We start from the raw sequence: 19,784 nt of genomic DNA, 5'->3' as shown, positions 1-19,784 counted from the left end.
CCACTACCGCCAATGATGGGAGCACGGGAATTTACAAAATGGGGCATTGATTTTGTGGGGCCTATTTCACCCCCTGCATATCGCACCCATACCCAATATATCATTGTGGCTACGGACTATCTCACAAAATGGACGGAAGCCAAAGCAACACAAAAAGCCTACGCAAGAACCACTGCACAATTTTTGTATGAAAACGTCTTTGTACGATACGGATAACCAATAGAAATTGTCAACGATTGAGGAACACATTTTCTTAATGAAGTCATTGAATATCTGCTAGAGGAATTCATGGTCATACATAGATAATCTGCTCCATATCATCCACAGGAAAATGGACAAGCTGAGGCCACAAATAAAACACTATGTATGCTGGCACACATGCTTATGTTAACAATTGTACTATATGTAGTGCCAAACGATCGGTGGATCAAGCGACATTGTTTCAGGTAAACATTGCACCTGCATGGAGTCAATATATCATTGATTTTTTAACAACGAGGACATTTCTTGAAAACATAACAAAAGCGCGAAAAAGGACTATAGAGCTGGAGGCTCGCGACTTTAATTTAATTGGAAATCAACTCTACATGCGAGGAAAGGACAATCAACTTAGAATCTATGCAAGTGAAAGCGGATACCTGCTGATTCTAGAACATGCACATGGAGGAATAAGTGGAGGCCATTTTTCAGGCGATAAGACGACAAAAATTGTCTTAACTGCAGAAATATGGTGGCCTACATTGCACATGGATGCCGAGGAGTTTGTAAAGCGTTGTGACGCATGTCAACGCACTAAGGTGCCGATAAAGAGAGATGAGATGCCACTACAGCCAATGATGGGAGCACGGGCATTTGCAAAATGGGGCATTGATTTTATGGGGCCTATTTCACCCATGCATATCGCACCCATATCCAATATATCATTGTGGCTACGGACTATCACAAAATGGGCGGAAGCCAAAGCAACACAAAAAGCCGACGCAAGAACCACTGCACAATTTTTGTATGAAAACGTCTTTGTACGATACGGATTACCAATAGGAATTGTCAGTGAGATCGAGGAACACATTTTCTTAATGAAGTCATTGAATATCTGCTAGAGGAATTCATGGTCATACATAGAAAACCTACTCAATATCATCCACAGGCAAATGGACAAGCTGAGGCCACAAATAAAACACTATGTATTGTTTTGACTAAAATTGTATCAGAGTCAAGGACAGACTGGGATCAGCAGTTACACTCAACACTATGGGCATACAGGGTAGCTTACAAAACATCAATCGGAACAACACTGTACAACATGGTGTTTGGTCTAAACGCTATATTACCCATAGAGTTTTTAGTTCCAACTCTATGAGTAGTGAAACACTTAGAATGGATAGGGCATGAGCTCTCTTCAAGAATAGATGATCTTGAAAAGCTAAATGAACTTCGACTGAGAGTTGTAGCTTCGATCTATGCTAAAAAGAGAAGACAAAAAGAGTTTTTTGACAAGTATGTGCGTACAAAAGAGTTCAAAACAGGTGATTATGTACTTGTTTATACTTTAGAAGCAACATGCCAAGAAACTTAAAAAGCAAGGGATGGGACCCTTTGTGATTAGTGACTTATCACAAAGTGGAGCTGTCAAACTTGCTACATTGGCAGGAGAAGAAAAGCCAAATTGAATTAGTGGGTATCGGTTAAAAAAGTATCATTTACCACTAACACAGGATATGCTTCAACAAATCCATCAAGAAAAACAACGGATGAAGGAGAAACAGAGGGTACGAGAAGAAGCCCAAGCAGAAGCAAAAGAACGCATTGCAAAAAGAAGGCTTCTACGACAACAACAACAAAAGTGGATCACCGTTGCGAATAAATGCTATTCGATTAACGAATTTTGGTGAAGACACAGTGGAACCAATAATTGCAGTCAAAGTGGGTAGCAATCAAGTTGAATTGATGAAATTGCTTGATTCTGGAGCTCAAGCAACTCTGATCTCTTACAAATTATATAAACAGCTCAAGACCAAAGATCACCTGCAGCCTACTCCACAAGTGCTAGAAAGTAGTACATCACATTCGCTAGGAACATTGGGCTGGACTATATTGCATGTACAAATACATCAATATATTTACCCCCACAAGTTTTACGTGGTTGAGGATGCGAGCACACTACACCCCATGTTGTTGGGACAACCTTGGCAGAAAGAGTATAATGTGCAGATAGGTTGGAATTCGGATACATTCAAAATTCAGCATGCACAAGAACAACAGGTGGTAGCTTTTGCTCAGCGAACCCAGAAGAACCAGATGGCAGCACCACAATCACTGCATAAAGAACCAAAAGGATGGGTGTCACTAAAGAACAACACGATACCCATGGAGAACAACTAGGGATCTGCCAACCATGTTCACTACAAAAATAAGACAACAGTGAATAGATCAAGGTTAGAAACATGCGAAAAACAAGTATGGGTGCGGAAGGATAGAGGTAACATGACATACAAACCACAATACAACAGCAGAAGTCAACAGAAGAACACAGTTCAACCAACAACCACGGGAATAAAAAAGATATGGATCCCAAAGAGAATGCTCAGTAACAACTTAAATGCGACTCGCATTTGGATCCAGAAACCAAAGCAATGGGAACTCCCTTCAGTACAAGCAACACCAGCATGCAGACACACACTACATATGAAGCCAGCAAACCGATCTATGTGGGTGCCGATCAGCAGAACAACAATGACGACCACGGATGTGGCAATAAACCTACAAAAACCTCCAAAACAAAGCTACAAATGGCAAGCAAAAGAGAAAAAGACTATGGCCAATTCAGCCACGACAATTCTCTCCACGGAGACAACCACGGCCATATCGATAGTAACGGCAAACCAAGCGACTTTTGCAAGAAAGACGATCAAACAGAGAGCTATAGAGTTACAACTTTTACTTGCAAAGAAAATATGCCAACCAAATCAACATCAAACAGGAAACCTCGGCGTCGAATGCCCATAAGCATCTTGCTTATTCCCTCCTCTCGCACAGCATCGATTTTTCCATGCATTGACTGAGTATGCATCAAATAGGGCCACATTACAAGGCTGCGCATTAGCACAATTTTTAACCCATGCACTGCACACACCCCGAGGTGATAACTTGTCATCTGGGAGGACTCCGACTAGGAGGGGGGGAGGCATTCTCAATGCGGACCCAATGAAGGTAAAAAGAGCAAAAAAGGGCATGTTTTTCAACTATTTTGAAGGGTTTTCGTTTGATTGCAAAATTTTCTAAACTAACATAAGTACATATGCCCTTATATAGCACGAATCTACAAGTATATGGGGCCAAACGCCAAATCAGGCCCCTAGGTGTGTGTGTATATATGTAAAAATAACCATTTTTCGAACAAAATATTGATAAAACGGAGAAATCCTACCATAAAAATTGTATGTGAGTGTATATAGTGTTTTGCGGTGATTTTGGGGATTTTCTAGGTTTAATTTGCTATTTTCTTTTTAATTTTACTAATTATCGACAGAAAAACTTCAAAAATACAAAAAGCAGGTGAATTACGATCGTAATGAAAAACAAAAAATATGGGGATAATCAGTAACTATAGGAAAACCTATGGTACAATGGGGGTGCAATTATGTGAATGGAGCGAAAGGCGGGTTTTGGCCAGATTTTGACCTAAATGTCAAATTTCTCGAAAACTGGGCAAACGAAGTTCAAATCGATAACTTTTCGAGTCTAAACCGCATCTCGTAAGAAGTTGGGAGCACATGTCAAATTTCATAGAAAGTGGTTCGGGGACCCCCATTATAAGATTTTTTCACTTCACTTAGAGCTCATTTCTATTATTTCCTTCTTGAGAGAGAGCTCTTGCCACCTAGAGCGAACCGGACTTCCAGCTACTTCTATGACGCGCACGACCACCCGACAAGATCTAGATATGAGAGGTAGGCTCACCACCTTGAGTTTTTCGCGTATGTTTGATGTTTTGTCGCGAAAACTAGTGTATGGTTCACACGAAAAACGTGCAGTAGAGACCTACAGGTAGAGGTGGCCACCTAACGGCTAACCCAAAATCAATAAGGCTTCATCAGCAGTTTACTCTAGCATAGGAGACCACTCTTGAATGCATAAAGGCAGCAAAAAACCATTGGGAAAACCACCCTAACTTCTAGAGCCCTGCAAGAGGCCACCAAGTGGTAAATCGGTGGAAAGTCGCGCAAATGCTACCAAAACTCATGGGTAGGAGCACCTCAACATGCTCTAGAAGGCTATATAGCCCACATGGCCATAAGGCGAACCGAAGCGGGACTAAGCTTCAGAAACGGCATTGGACACACAAAGCGTCAACTAGCTCTCACGGCCAAACCGGATGTCTGTTGGCCACCAAACTTCACGAGCGGCTTTCCTAGACCATCAACAACCAAGTCCTATGGTGGTAGACCACCACAAGTCATCGACAGCATACAAACGCAACCACGGGCGCTTCCGGAGCGACAAATTGCCAAACAGAGCTTCGATGAAGCCAAAGCCAACAGAAACCATATGGCAAGGATCCCTAAGGAACCATGAAGCTATGGAGACTAACATCAAGAAATTTCATCTCGCCGAAAAGCACTCCAAGAGTCAGAAAACGGCTCAGAGACTCTTAAAGCCAAACAGGGAGTTTCTATCTATCTTTTTGACTTTTTTATTGAGATTGGGCTTAAAGGGGACTCAGGGGGGCTCAGGGCATGTACCAGTAGCATTTCTCATAAAAAATTCATCAGGAGACATCCTACGCGTAGGATGTCTCAAGGCCATGTTTGGGCATCAAACTCAACCTCTCACCTCATACACAGCTTATACATGCTTGCCATCAAGTTTCATCACATTTGGACCACAGTTGACCTCATATGCATCAAAAAACGGAAAGTCGGAGCATAGAGGCAATAATGGGTCATAGACCTACCAAATCTAGTCCAAATCACATGAAACTTGCACCATATACTCATTAGCACATTGCCAAGCTAACTGTGGGGTCAAATATGAAAATTAATGAAATAGACATCCTACGTGTAGGATGTCTAAATGACCTATTTGACCCCCGGCTAGTGTTTTTGAGTGTCAGATTTCTTTATAACACCTTCACAAGCTCATGTATCAAATTTCAAGCCATACCCATCACATTTGGCCCCCAAAACCTCCAAGATGCACTTTGTGAGCTTAAAAACACTACACATGCTCTTAACAACACCAATGCTTATCCAAATCAAAATCTAAGAGCAGGGCCATGTTCTACATGCTAAGGGCTACCCACACAACCAAATTCAAGTCATTCTGAGAAAATAGACATCCTACGTGTAGGATGTCTCCAGTGTCATATTGACCTCCTGTGCAGGAATTGACTTCATGGGAGCCTTTTACATGGTATAAGAAGCCTATATATCAAATTTGAACCCAATTGAATATCATTTGCCACCCAATTTGTGAGCCAAAAGCCTAAATTTGCTCAAAATTGCACTTTTTGATGTCCAAACCAAATGCCAAGTACATAGCCATGTTGCACAGGTCCAGGGCAACAAGCCTGTCAAGTTTCACCAAAAACAGAGAAGGTAGACATCCTACGCGTAGGATGTCTACATGATTATTTTTTCAGCCAAAAATCTACTGTGGGTACATGTAGGGTTTCCTTAGTTCCTTTTGAGTTCTTATTTCAATTTTCAAGTCATTTGGGTAGTCAGAACTCAGTTTATTAGCTAATATGTAAAAAACGCTAACTTTGGACTACTGAGTGCAACAAGATCCATGGTAGCCACAAAATCACCTGCAAAGAAGAAGAGGATGACTATCAAGGACTACTTAGAAGAAGTGGAGCCTTTTGTTATCCCAGAGGGAACCCTGAAGCCCACAAGCACTTGGATTCAAGATGACCTGCTAGAAACCAATGATCTGAGAATCTACCAAGGAGTATTTAAAGATCCGGAGGGAAATGCAATGGAGCTACCCATGATACCTCAAGAGCTCAATGAATTTGTCAGGAGCAAGATAGGGGACTAGTTGGAGAAACTGGATCTCCACAATTACTTTGAAGCCTTGCCAGCAGGGATTGATGTTAAAAGAGTGTGGGAATTTGTCACCACAATCAAAGAGGACGGCATAGCCAGAGTTACAGATCTTGGCAAGGCAAGCCTAATACAATGATTGTCATCACAGAGAAGGTGGTGGCAGCAGCACTTGACATCTCTAACAAAGGATATAGTGTGACAAAGAGGCGACATGACATTAAGGTCTACTCAGAAAAGAAGAATAACTATACATTTGAAGATATTGCAAACCCGAAGGTGGCTATCATGATCCAACTATACATTTTACATTTAGACTGAGTAAATGGTTAAATTGGAACATTAGGGTTTGAGATTGTAAAGTATTTATACCACTTTTGACCTTAATGCAAAGGACCTTTGTCATTTTATAAGTTTTGTCTGTGTGAGTTGAGCGTACTCTGTGTACGAGAGAGAGTGAGAGTTTTATCTTGACGCTACGCATGCACCGGTGGTCGGAATCGAGTGCGGAGAAGTGCAGTGTGTTGCCTCCGATGCGAGCTACACACCAACACCTACATTGCGGGTGTACGGTCCGTCGGCTTCGCAAGATCTACCCAAGAGCTATATCTGGTGTTTGGATGAGCATACGTTGTTTGTTTTCGCATTTTAGCATATCCACGCATTTGCATTGAGTAGAGCTACACATTAGGCACTTTAGTTTTCAGAAACAAAGACCTGTAAATTTCAACCAGACATCCTACGTGATTTTGCACCCAGTGTTTAGGGTTGGGGTTTTGGTTCATGGACCTTAGGGAGAGCGACCTACTGGTGTTAATAGGGTTTCCTTCAAGTTCTATGGCATTTCGAGAACGTTTGATGAGTATTTGGCTCTTGAAAGCGTCGGAGGAATCTCTTCTTATGTACTCCTGAAAGCTGTAGCTTAGACATTGGGTAGAGACCTCTGTAGGAAGTAGTAGAGAGTCGGTCGAGTGTAGGTTGACACCCTATGCTTGCTTCCACACGCTTGCGGATCGAGCTTCGTCCTTAGCTGAAAAATCTTGTTAGGTGAGTTCTGACGTCCGTCGCGACGTATCCACCAACAGGGAGAAAAATCATCAAAAAAATTAGTGAAATTGGACTGATGTCAGGTGAAGTCTGGTCTTATTTGTTGATACCTACATGTGCTTGCCTATGTGCGTGAGCGCGCGCCAAAAGAGGCAGACTCAATCTCTATCTCTCACTCGCTCGCTATTTCTCTCTCTCTATCTACGGAACCATCTCTTCACACTCTTTCCCAAGGGTATGAAAACACCCTTGCACACACTATTCTTTAAAAAAAAAGGCTTCACCTACTTACTGTCAAAAAACTTGTGTGAATATGTGTGTGTGTGCATCACACACACACACTTTCTTGCTTGCTTGATATGTTGCCCTTTGAAACCTTTTACTTTGTTAGGAAATGGCTTCCAAGATTTTCAAAAGCCTAAGGTTAACTTCAATGCAAAAAAAAAATCTCCAGCTTCCATTTTTGTAGACAGACAAACCTCAAAAAAATCCCCTTTTGCTTCCAAGCTTACTTTCACTTTTGCTTCCAAGCTCACGAAGCTTTTAAAATCAAACATTGTAGTTCAATTTCAAAGCAAAAGACAAAGCTTTGTTTTCAGTGTTTCTCTGCAAAATCATTGTTTCTACAGAGATTCCATGGCTTCTCTCAAAGATTCTCTCCTCTCCTCGAGAGGGGTTGCGCATGCAAGAGAAGCTAAGATCTGCAATCTCGCCCGATCCATGCCGGATTTGCCTCGAATCACTCCGATCTGGTGCCGCAGAGCATCGAGCTCTGTTGCTACTGAGAAACCTCCGCTGCTGCTTAGCCGTAGCTCTGATACCAATTGATGGGTCGGTAATGCAGAGTATGCAAGAGAGGGAAGCATGCAAGAGAGGGGAGAAGAGAATTAGGAAGGGGATGAAGCAGAGTCTATTTGGGTTAGTGGAGAGGAAAGTGAGAGGGTAAGTGGACTCTCTCACTTTCTCTCCCTATATTGATTAGGGAGAAATAAAGTAAGGGTGGCTTCCCACGGCCACCTGGACTACATCCCAACATCTGGCACCCAAAATCTTGCAAAGTTTTGTAGCTCACAAGTGATTTTAAATGAATCAAAGGATCACAGACATACTGTGAAAGAGGTTGAATATCACACAGTAAGATTCTAGGATGTAGCCTCAAGTCCAGATACACAAGCAAGGTCTCTGCATGCTTATCAAGAGTAACTCTTATTTCAAGGACAACCAAGGCAAGTAGAAGAATGGCATACAAAGACAGCTAACAAGCAATGACAAATTAAGTCAGCTATCAAAAAAAATCATAAGAAGCTCACAAAGTGCTTCAAAGTTGGTGACATCTTTCAGATGACTCACATTGAGTGGAACTAGAGGGCATGATCCATCATTAGGTCAACAACCCTGTTGAGACCAATTGTAGCATAGCCCAATCAACCCAAGACCAACAAATTATCAATCCTAGGATCGGCAACCCTGCTAGGGCATGGAAGCATGAGCATCATTGGATGTATCGAATGAGAGGATCTAAGAGAATGCTCTTCCAATGCAATATAGATTAGCCATGATCACCAACTCTAATCACACCATAATCATCACTCAAGCATCACCTACACACATTAAGCCCACCAAAGTCTGACTTTCCATAGACTATAATCTCAAAGCACACTCTTGATAAGCACACACTGATTGCATTGGTGTTGGCCTCTCCAATCACCACATGCCAATCAAGGTATTCATCAAAAGCTACACACACAAGGTGAATGGTGCTCGAGTTTCATTAAACCCATTTGCACACAACAAACAATAGGGCAAATACACTAATCACAAGATTAGGAACCAATTTAATCAACCTAATTAGAGATGTTAAATATCACAAATCGAGTGCTCATAGAAGGATAGGACCGATCAATAAGCAAGAAGTCATCACACACACTCACATCTAGAATAATGAGAAGGTGAATCTACTTCATGATATAATGTAATATAGAAAAATTAAGACTAATGAAAAAAGTAGAGATTAGATTAAGAAATTCTTCTCTAATTATAGTGGATTAGCACTAGGCTTCTAAGCATGGGCAATAAGCTCAAGGCTAGGCCATCCATAAAGTGAACACTTAAGAGAGAGCTCTTAAGAATGGATACTCAAGAATGAATCCTCCAGAATGAAGCCTCAGTGCATAAAGGCTTTCTTATAGAGGCTTGCACCACAATCCTTTCTACTATGGGATTAAGTTTGAGTCCTCTAGCTAGTATATACAATTTGGAACTCTCAATGAGCTCAAGACCTTATACAATGTAAATAGAAAATATTGTGCACATAGCAAAGAGATTATCCCATTCTTGCATTTTCGCAAACAACATATGTGAATTACCAGTGGTACTATCATCCATCCCAGGGGTATTATTAAAATCACCGCAAAGGAATGCATTTGAAGTCCATGAGCAAGAAAAGATGTCTCGCCATAGAGCATCCCTTTGCCCAGATGATGTATGCGCATAAATGCCTTCAAATTCATATACCTAAAAACTCAACAGGCGGTGTACCACCATCTAGTGGGCGTGCGGATCATTATACAAGAGAGCTGGCTAAAGCTCATGCCAAACCAGCATCAATAAACCTAAATAATCTTGCAAACAAGCATATACGATTTAGCAACCTGCAAAATAAGAACACTGACCAGCAAAATCATGTTGATTGTGTTCTTGTAAAACAACTATATTTGCCCTACATGTATGTACATAGTGCCAAGTCATTCACCATTTATCAAGGTTACATAACCCACACACATTGTATGAAATGCATTTAATGCGACTTTGCATTAAAAAAATCATATATACAATGGCAAGAAGCACAAGGATCAAGTCAAGATGCCCATATGGACACCTCTCTCCACCACATCCATGTCAGAACCCATCCACTGAGTCAAAGCAGGAAACTTGTCCATAGAATCTGCCCAAGAGGTGGAGGCCTCACAAGAGTGCATCGCTTTTTCCCAAGCATCAATCAACATGCGATTGTCATTGTAGGGAAGCTACTTAAATAATACATTCTTATTAGCATTAACCAGAGGAACATAATTATGGGATAAAAGTTGGAGTACAAGTTTTCACTGTCTTTTTAGGCACAACCCATGAGCCAACATCACTCGACCCAATATTTTTGCCTTTCCCTGCAGTTACATTCCCAACATCAGCAGACTGCATATTTTTGTTTTTCCCTTTATCTTCATTGGGAGTCACCTTCATAGCAGCGACTCCATTCAATTTAGCTTCAGCCACATATTTTCTCATAGGGGCAGGGATAGAGGAAGGAACAACCGAAAGAGGGGGCTGCAAAATTGGTTCAGGACATTCAAATCGCATGGACCGAATCTACCACATCTGAAACAGGAGGTAGCAAATTTTCCCTGTTTGAGTTTAAAAGGATGCTTTCCCACCCAAGGATCTCCTGAATCCACCATAATTCCATCCGGGGTCTGCTTGTCCGTATCCCAAAGAATGCAAAACCTATTGGTGCTCCCATCCAATTTCCGACAGGATGTGTTGGTTATGCAAGTTGATATTGAAAAGGCCTTTGCCACTGTACACTGGGACTTCATTGTTGCCACAATTAGGTGCCTAGGGTTTGGTCCTAATTTTTCCAATGTGGTTTATTTCATGTATCCATGTCGCAGCTCTTCAAGAATCTTGGAGGGTGAGTTAACAGAATCTTGGCCTCTTGGTTGTTCGATCGGGCAGGACTGCCCTCTTAGTGCTCTATTGTATGCTATTTCCACTCACCCGTTGTTGACTTATCTTGATCATTTGACCTCTATTGAGCGTCTTCATGGTCTGCAGTTACCTTTGGGTTGTACCTTCGTTGGTCAAGCTTATGCCAATGATTTGTTGTTTATGCCTCGTAATCAGCAAGCGGATGTCAAAGCAATTATGGAAACCTTGGAAACTTTTGGCATTACGGCTGGACTTAGAGTCAACTTTTCTAAATCGAAGCTTCTGCCTCTTTGTTCTTGTGATTGGCATAGTCTATTGTGGCCAGGTGAGATTGTTTCTCCAAATGTGATCACTAGGCATTTGGGTTATCCAATTGGATGGAATTTCACTCAATCTCAGAAATTGGATTGGGTTATGCAACATTTGAATGTCAAATTGCATTACTGGAAGCTATCCACTTGGCCTTTACATGTTCATCTACGAATTTTTCAGAGCATAATGTTGGCATATGTTCAGTTCTTTTTGCCATTAATGCATTGGCCTCGTCTATGTCTTGATTCTCTTATGTCGGACATTATGTCTCATTTGTGGCAGACCCATGCTCAGAAAAAAGGCTCACTCTTGATGTCGATGGAGAAGCTTTGCACTCCTAAATGTCTTGGTGACCTTAATATCTTGGATTTGTGCATGCATGTTCTTGCTAGGAAAGCTATGGTGTTGCCTACACTTGCACAACAAATTTAGTCTTGGACTCTCATGTTTGCATACCTTGGTCAACATGTTGTTGCTTCCTGTTTTTTCTATTGGCAATCATCTATCTGGGAGGTGGTTTTTGGCAAGATGGAAGGGCACATTCCTAGATGTTCTCTTGCTTCCACTTTGGTATCTGCCTGGAAAGAGGAGAAGCCATGGAATGGTAGACTACGTACGCAGGTTACTCCACCAACAGGTACAGGGAATGTATCACCAAAAGGAAAGGAAAAGGTTGATGAACCTCCCTTTATGGCTGATGCATCATCAGGGTTTTCACATGTAGACATGGATTCAGATGGTTCTGAACAAAGTCTTGATGAGGAATTTGGAATTCCGGCTGTCAGGACACCTGGTGTAAGGAAAGTACAAGAAGATGCAAGAGGGCAAAGGAGTGACCCAGGACCGTGCAGATCTAACAGAGTCAGAAATCCAGTTCAAAAATTGACTTATGATGGGTATCTAGCGCATCACCAAGCCTACATGGCTAAGGTGATACAGGATGTGGAGCCCACATGTTTTGAGGATGCGGTTGGAAATGTGCATTGGGATAATGCAATGAATGAAGAGATGGCTGCATTGGAAGCAAACGACACATGGGAGTTGGTGCCATTTCCAAGTGGCAAGAAAGCTATTGGCTGTAAATGGGTGTATAAAACTAAGCATAAGGCTGATGGTAACATTGAGCGTCACAAGGCAAGGCTGGTGGCAAAGGGTTACACACAGACGTCTGGCATAGACTTTGAGGAGACCTTTGCTCCAGTGGCAAAGATGACGACTGTGAGAGCTGTCATAGCAGTGGCTGCATCTAGAGGATGGATTATGCATCAAATGGATGTAAAGAATGCCTTCTTGAATGGTGAGTTGCAAGAGGAAGTGTATATGGATCAGCCACCTGGTTATGTCGATCCAGGTTACCCAGATTATGTATGCAGGCTTCTCAAAGCTTTGTATGGTTTGAAGCAGGGCTCTAGAGCATGGTATGACAGGATTGCCAAGTATCTTGTCAGTATTGGTTTTAGGAGAGCTCATGCTGATCATTCACTCTATGTATGTGAGAGTGATGTGGGGATTGTGGTCATTACCGTATATGTAGATGACCTTATTATTGTGGGTGACAATGCTATGGAGATTGACCATGTGAAGGGTCTTCTGAAACAGGAGTTTGAAATGAAAGATTTGGGCGAGTTGCGCTACTTTCTTGGCATTGAGGTGATCAGGACTCCAGAGGGTGTATGGCTGTCACAGAGACAGTATGCTTTGGACATGTTGTCAAAGTATGGTATGGCTGATTGTAAACCAATTTCTATTCCCTTGGATGTGAATGCAAAGCTGAGTTGTTGAGGATGTCAAGATGTACAGGACGATTGTGTAATCTACTTGACTATCACGAGGCCAGACTTGAGCTACACAGTAGACTTGGAGAGTCAGTTCATGCAGCTTCCGAGGAAGCCACATTTGGATGGAGTACGACGCACACTTCGATATGTGCAAGGGACTCTTGACTATGCATTGTTCTATGCAGCAGATGCCCCATTAGCATTGTATGGGTATACAGATGCAGATTGGGCCGGTAGCATTGTTGATAGGAGATCTACGAGTGGCTTCATGTTCTCTTTTGGGAGTGCTGCTATTACTTGGAGCAGCAAAAAGCAGCCTACGGTTGCTTTATCGAGCCCAGAGGCCGAGTACAGAGGTGCAGCAGTTGCAGCGTGCGAGGTAGCTTGGCTACGCACATTACTTGAGGACTTGGGAGTGCAGGTGGACTAGCAGATTGTCATCCATTGTGACAACCTCAGCAGCATGCAGTTGGCTAGGAACCCATTGTTCCATGCCAGGACCAAGCACATAGAGGTCCATTACCACTACGTTCGAGAGCGAGTGTTGGCGGGCAACATCGACTTGATCTACGTCAGCACAGAGGAGCAGATAGCGGATATCTTTACCAAGGCCCTCAAAGCTGAGAAGCTTCGACGTTTCCGGACTATGCTTAGACTCTGCGACATGCAGAGCTCGAGGGGGAGTGTTGAGATGTCGAGCTCTACATCTTGAGCTGGCATCCACTACGGGTCTTGGCCGCTTACGACATTTACTCACTAGCGCGTTAGGTGACCGACATGGAGGATCTCTGCCAGTGATTCTACAGCTGGACTACACTTATAGTGCCAGCCTAGTATGCTTCTAGCGAGTTCACACTTAGTGATCGCATGTACATATGTGCAACTTTTCAGTTTTAGCACTTAGTCATTTGTACTCTCTTTTCTGTGTGAAGAAGAAGAAGCTTTCCATCTCTGTGTGCTTTGTGCTTGTCTTTGATGTAGAGTTGGCATCCACTATGGGTCTTGGCCGCTTACGACATTTACTCACTGGCGCGTTAGGTGACCGACACGGAGGATCTCTGCCAGTGATTCTACAGCTGGACTACACTTATAGTGCCAGCCTAGTACACTTCTAGCGAGTTCACACTTAGTGACCGCAGGTACATATGTGCTACTTTTCAGTTTTAGCACTTAGTCATTTGTACTCTCTTTTCTGTGTGAAGAAGAAGAAGCTTTCCATCTCTGTGTGCTTTGTGCTTGTCTTGTGTAGCTCTCTTGCATCCTCTTTCTTTACACTTTCTTGACAAAACATGAGGTTGCATTACATAAACTTCCTCAAATATGTCACCATTCAAGAAAGCAGTAACAATGTCTAATTGATGTACATCCAAACCAAAATGAGCTGCCAATGCACATAGAAAACACACAGTAGTCATACAATAAATGGGAGCAAAAGTCTCTTCATAATCTATGGCTTTCTCCTGTGCATAGCCTTTTGCACCAAGTCGAGCCTTATAGTGATCAATCTCACCATCTGGCTTGCGTTTCAACTTGTAAACCCACTTTGTACCAATGGCCTTTTTTCCAAGAGGCAAATCAGATAAAGTCCATGTGTCATTTTCTATGAGTGCATCATAATTTGATTGCATGGTAGCCATCCAATTTTCAGAATTTTATGCTTCATCAAAAGATAGAGGTTCCTCTACATTACATAAGCTAGAAACAGCCAACGCATAGCAATTTGATGCTTAAGATGCATGACAAGAACCTCAACGAGTATGAGTAGCCAAAGGTCTATCCGATTTACTGTCATGCAAAGTATGCACCAATCATTTTAGCATACCTCTAGACTGTTTTTTCTCACCCATTTCCTCATCAAGTACATCATGTACATCTGCATCAGAAATTGGCTGATTTGTAACATTTTTAGAAACCCCCACAAGCTATACATTTTCCTCATTCAAATTTACATTCAAATTTCCACCATTGAAAAGAGGCAAAAAAACTGTCACAATGTCATGCGAGCGTGTCTCTAGTACATGATAGTACATGATAGCAAGGGCTAAACACAATCTTCCACAAACACACCATCCCATGAAACCAAGATACACTTTGTTTGTGGATGGTACAACCTGTAACCTTTGCTTTCAGCACTATAACCATCAAAAATGCATTTGACAGCCTTATCATCCAATTTTTTGTGCTATGTTTATGGCACCAGAGCATAAGCCAAACAGCCAAAAATGCGCATGTTCTCAATAGAATGCTTTCTATCATCCATGCTTCATAAGGGATCATAGACTGCAAAGCTTTTGTAGGACACTTGTTAAATGCGTAAGTGGCACAGATGATAGCCTCAAGCCAAAACAAATATGGCAAAGCTTCTATACATCATGCCATTTTTGTAAGCGGTCTTTTTTTCCTTTCAGCAACACCATTTTGTTGAGGTGTATACAGCAGTATACATTGGTGTATTCAACCACCATGACTAGCCAGAAATGCACTAAATTCATGAGACATCTACTCCCCCCCCAATCAAAACGGAGGGTGCCCATAGTACATTTAGAGACATTTTCAGTCATAGACAGAAATTTCTTGAATCACATAAACACTTCGAACTTTGCTTTAAGAGGATACTGCATGCCTGGAGTAATCATCAATGAAAGTCACGAAGTAAAGGTAATTGTACAACGACGGAGTTTGCCTAGGCCCACAAAAATACTATGCACAAGATACAACCTGCATGTAGCCCTAATTGAACCATCCTTTGGAAACTTTGAACACTGCATCTTACCCAAAATACATCCTTCACAAACATGCTTCGCAGGTTCTTCAAGAGGTGGCAAAGAATCAACCATATCAAATTTCTGCAAACATAGCAAACTAGCAAAGTTCAAATGCCCAAAACGTACATGGCAAGTTTTGCATTTGAAACAACCTTTGAACCTGCAAGTGCATTTGCAAAATTTTGCCCACACTTGTCATACAAAAAGAGTTTATACAGTCCATGCCATAAAATTCCAAATGCAACAATCTCATCATCAAAATTGAGATCATGAATTGTACATCTGTCATCCACAAATTTGACAACATACCAAGTCTAGCAAGTGCAAATACAGACAAAAGGTTCTTTTTTATCCCACATACATAAAGTGCATTAACAAGTGTGAAAGAACTACCATTTGCAGTAATCACACAATCTATTCAACTCCCTTGACTCGATAAGAGGCATTGTTGGCACGTGACTAACTTCCCATGAGGGACATCCTTGAGAGAGGAAAACAAGTCACGATGAGAGGCAATGTTCTTTGTAGCACCATTGTCAAAGTACCACACATGAGCATATGCAGCAACTAACGTACATGCGTCATGGATAGAAGGATCATAAGTGCACGCTGCACTAAAATCTCATTCTGCGTCTACATCAACATCACAATCTCCTTTCACAAAAGACTCTACAATTTTTGTTCTTGTAGTGGAACCAACCTCTTTTTTCATAGCCTCTTTTGCCTTCAATTTCCCTTTTCACCAAAATTCCCAAACGAGGTTTTTCCAGTAGAAGCGTTAGAAACATGTGATTTGCCACTTGTCAAAGAACCATGAGAAGTGGCTACATTGTTCTTACCACTTTTCCTTTGAGCAGCAATAAAAGCATGTTCAATTGCACGTTGTTTAGTCTTTTTTTTTTCCTTGAAAGTGACTCTTGCAACATCAATGTGCTTAATGCATAAAACTTGACAACTTCTGGATTTCCTTGGGTCATAAGTCTCCAAGTACTAGCAAAAGTCTGGTAAGAATCTGGCAAAGCATTAAGAACAATCTGCACAAGGGAACTGTCAAAAATGACTTTGCCTGCAGAAATAAGTTGTTCATTAATATCCTTGATACCAACAAGGAAAGTGTCCATTTCATCTTCCTCATACATAATCTTTGACTCCAATCCTTTACGCAATACTGCAATTTTAGCCTCATTGTGACTTGCATAAAGACCAACCAAAATATCCCAAGCATGTTTTGCAGATTTAGTTGAACGAATGTGAGGAGCAATAGTGCACTTCACAGATAATGCATTCAATGAGCCTACACATCTCTTACATACCAATGAGCCTGCTCAGCCGTAGGCAAAACAACTTTAGCAGCAGCTATCCTACCACCAAAGCCTATAGCGTCCTCAACATCGCATGGATCTATAGAACTAGGATGTACATCATTGCCTTGCATAAGATTCCAAACACCGTTTGACATAAGAACTTGTTGCATCATGTAAGCCTACATTGGGTAATTATCCCCATCCAATCTATCCTCATCAACAAACATCTTGAACACATGTGAGTTGTTGTCAGCCATGGTGAATGTCTGCACTTGATGTGAAAATTGCTCGAAAAGAGGAGAAATGAAGCGAGACTAACGCCTGCTATGTAGCACAACCCAAAGAAGACTGTAAGGGACTTGTTTTGCAAAAACCGACACTGATAGAAATTTTGCACAAAATGACAAAATTGCCTGCATGTACTCGAAACGGAAGCCAAAATCAGCCCAAATAAAAATTTTGAGCAAGCTCTACGAGTTTGCCCAAATAAAAATTTTGGGCAAGCTCTACGAGTTTGCCCAAACTATTTTTTGACATCCTGACGCTCACCAAAGATCACCCAAATCAGAGAAAGTGACCAGGTGTGCTGGGAATGTTGGCAATTAAGCCCGAGAGGAAGCAAATTGTTGGAAATAGGGTTGCAAGGAAACACACACAGCTTGGAGAAGATGAAGGAGTCTCAAGGCACACACAACAAAGAGTAGTATTACTTGGTGTGCAATGGAAAGATAAGATAGCCCTAGAGTGATGGGCGTATATACAATGCACAGGGGAAAAACCTCCTACTGAGGGAAAAAATGCACCAGCTGTCCTAAGTGTGTTCACACACATCACTACCACATGTATATGGGGACAATAATATTTTTGGAAAAAATATAATGTTAGTTTGATGATGCTCGTTGCATTGGAAATGGGCACCCACATCATGGGCTATTATTCTTTATAGGAATCTAGGAAGATTCTTAAATTGAAAGGTCTTTGTAGAGTCTATTTTTAACAATAGAAACTACTATTTTTGGACTCTGTGTGTGTGTGTGTGTGTGTGTGTGTGTGTGTGTGCATGCGCACAAGCCTGGTAGGTTGCCCTCCTTATCTCACATCCCTCTCAGTGATCTTGATTGCTTCTCATGGCTCTATAGTAGGTGCACACATGCAACAACGTCGTGCTGGATATCTTGCACATTGTGTTGTGCATGTTGCAAGGCTATGGCTCATTATTTTGTAAAGGCATAGTGAGCAACCTATCTCTCCATTACCCCTCTTTATCTCACATCCCTCTCAGTGATCTTGATTGCTTCTCATGGCTCTATAGGTGCACACATGCAACAGCATCGTGCTAGATGTCTTGCACATTGTGTTGTGCATGATGCAAGTGTATGGCTCATTACCTTGCAAAGGCATAGAGAGCAACCTATTTCTCCATTACCCTAACACTATGTATGCAAATTCCATGAATTGCAAAAGGTATGACTTTATACTTACTACTTATACCAACCTCACCATCTATGGTAAGAAAGTTATAAAAAAGCCTAGTGTGGTAACACAATAGTTTGATGGTGTAGAAATAAGCTTAAGACTCCTCAAGCTCAAGTGCTGGCACTAGTAATGAGTTTCAGGATGGCTCCCTTGGCAGCTCATCACTTGGTCACCTTTTTTTAAGGCGCGGTATCAGATTCATAGATTAGAGACATTTTACTCTCTATATCCAATCAAGGAGAGGATTCCCCTAAGTTCCATCAAGATCTAGATCAAGGACGAAGTGTGGTAATCAAGTCCCGCCTTCCAATTCATGTGCTTATACTCTTTCCTCCCCATTAATAAAGATACTCATGAAGTGGTGGGGGGCCAATCCATCTTATGGTCCCCAATCTGATATCAACTCTCTATTATCCCATCTTTTGCTATTTTTAGTCTGCCTTCTAAGAGGGATTCCCCTATATTATTTAAGTATTAAATTCAATTTTGATCCCAAATCATGTGCTTGTATGCTTTCTTCCAACTTAATAAGGATACTCTAAGCGGGGGGGGGGGGACCAACTCATCTTTTGGTCTGGAGTCTAGTGTCGACTCTGTATTCTTTCATCTTTTGCTATTTTCATTCTAGATTCTAAGAGGGATTCCCCTATATTACTTGACAACCAACATCAAAGAGAAGAATGTCACCATTCCCCTACTGCTTTGGAGGAACCAACTTGTTAGGGTAATCCCAACTTGTGGCACCATGTCGGAAAGGCCTCTAGCCACCTAGGAAGAGATAATTGACATGGTCTAATAGCAAGAGGATGCAACCCATCTATCCACTGATTGTAAAGCACCAAGCCTATATTAGAGGCTATTTTCTAATGAAGCATTACACTTGGAGCATCATCATTGTGTCTATACTCTCTCTCTCTCTCTCTCTCTCTCTCTCTCTCTCTCTCTCTCTCTCTATCTATGCTCTTGCTCTTGGCATAACCTAACCCTAATCACCATCTCTCTAGCCCTAACCCTAACACCATGTAAGCTAAGGCTTCACCCTCCATAGCTTAACGCTAATCATTGGTTATTAGGGAGTACGCTTTCGCATCGACTAACCCATCAAGTGGTATCAAATCATACTAGGCCTAACTAATTTTCTCTCTTAATATTCCGTTTTCCTAATCACTAGCATCTCTAATTAAGCTTGGGCACGTTCTTTGCAATACCAATAAGCCACTACCCTTCTTGATTAGTGAGCTTTTGATTGGCGGTTTTCCATAATTGTGTGTGTCTGCGTAATTTTTGTGTGCTATTGTGTTCACTTTCGGCCAATTTTGCATTAGCATTGCTATCATTGTATTCTTCAAT

The sequence above is a fragment of the Adiantum capillus-veneris genome, chromosome 8 (assembly GCF_014529385.1).
Source record: "Adiantum capillus-veneris isolate H3 chromosome 8, ASM1452938v2, whole genome shotgun sequence".
In the NCBI taxonomy this organism is placed as follows: Eukaryota; Viridiplantae; Streptophyta; class Polypodiopsida; order Polypodiales; family Pteridaceae; genus Adiantum; species Adiantum capillus-veneris.
This window is presented reverse-complemented; position numbering follows the sequence as displayed.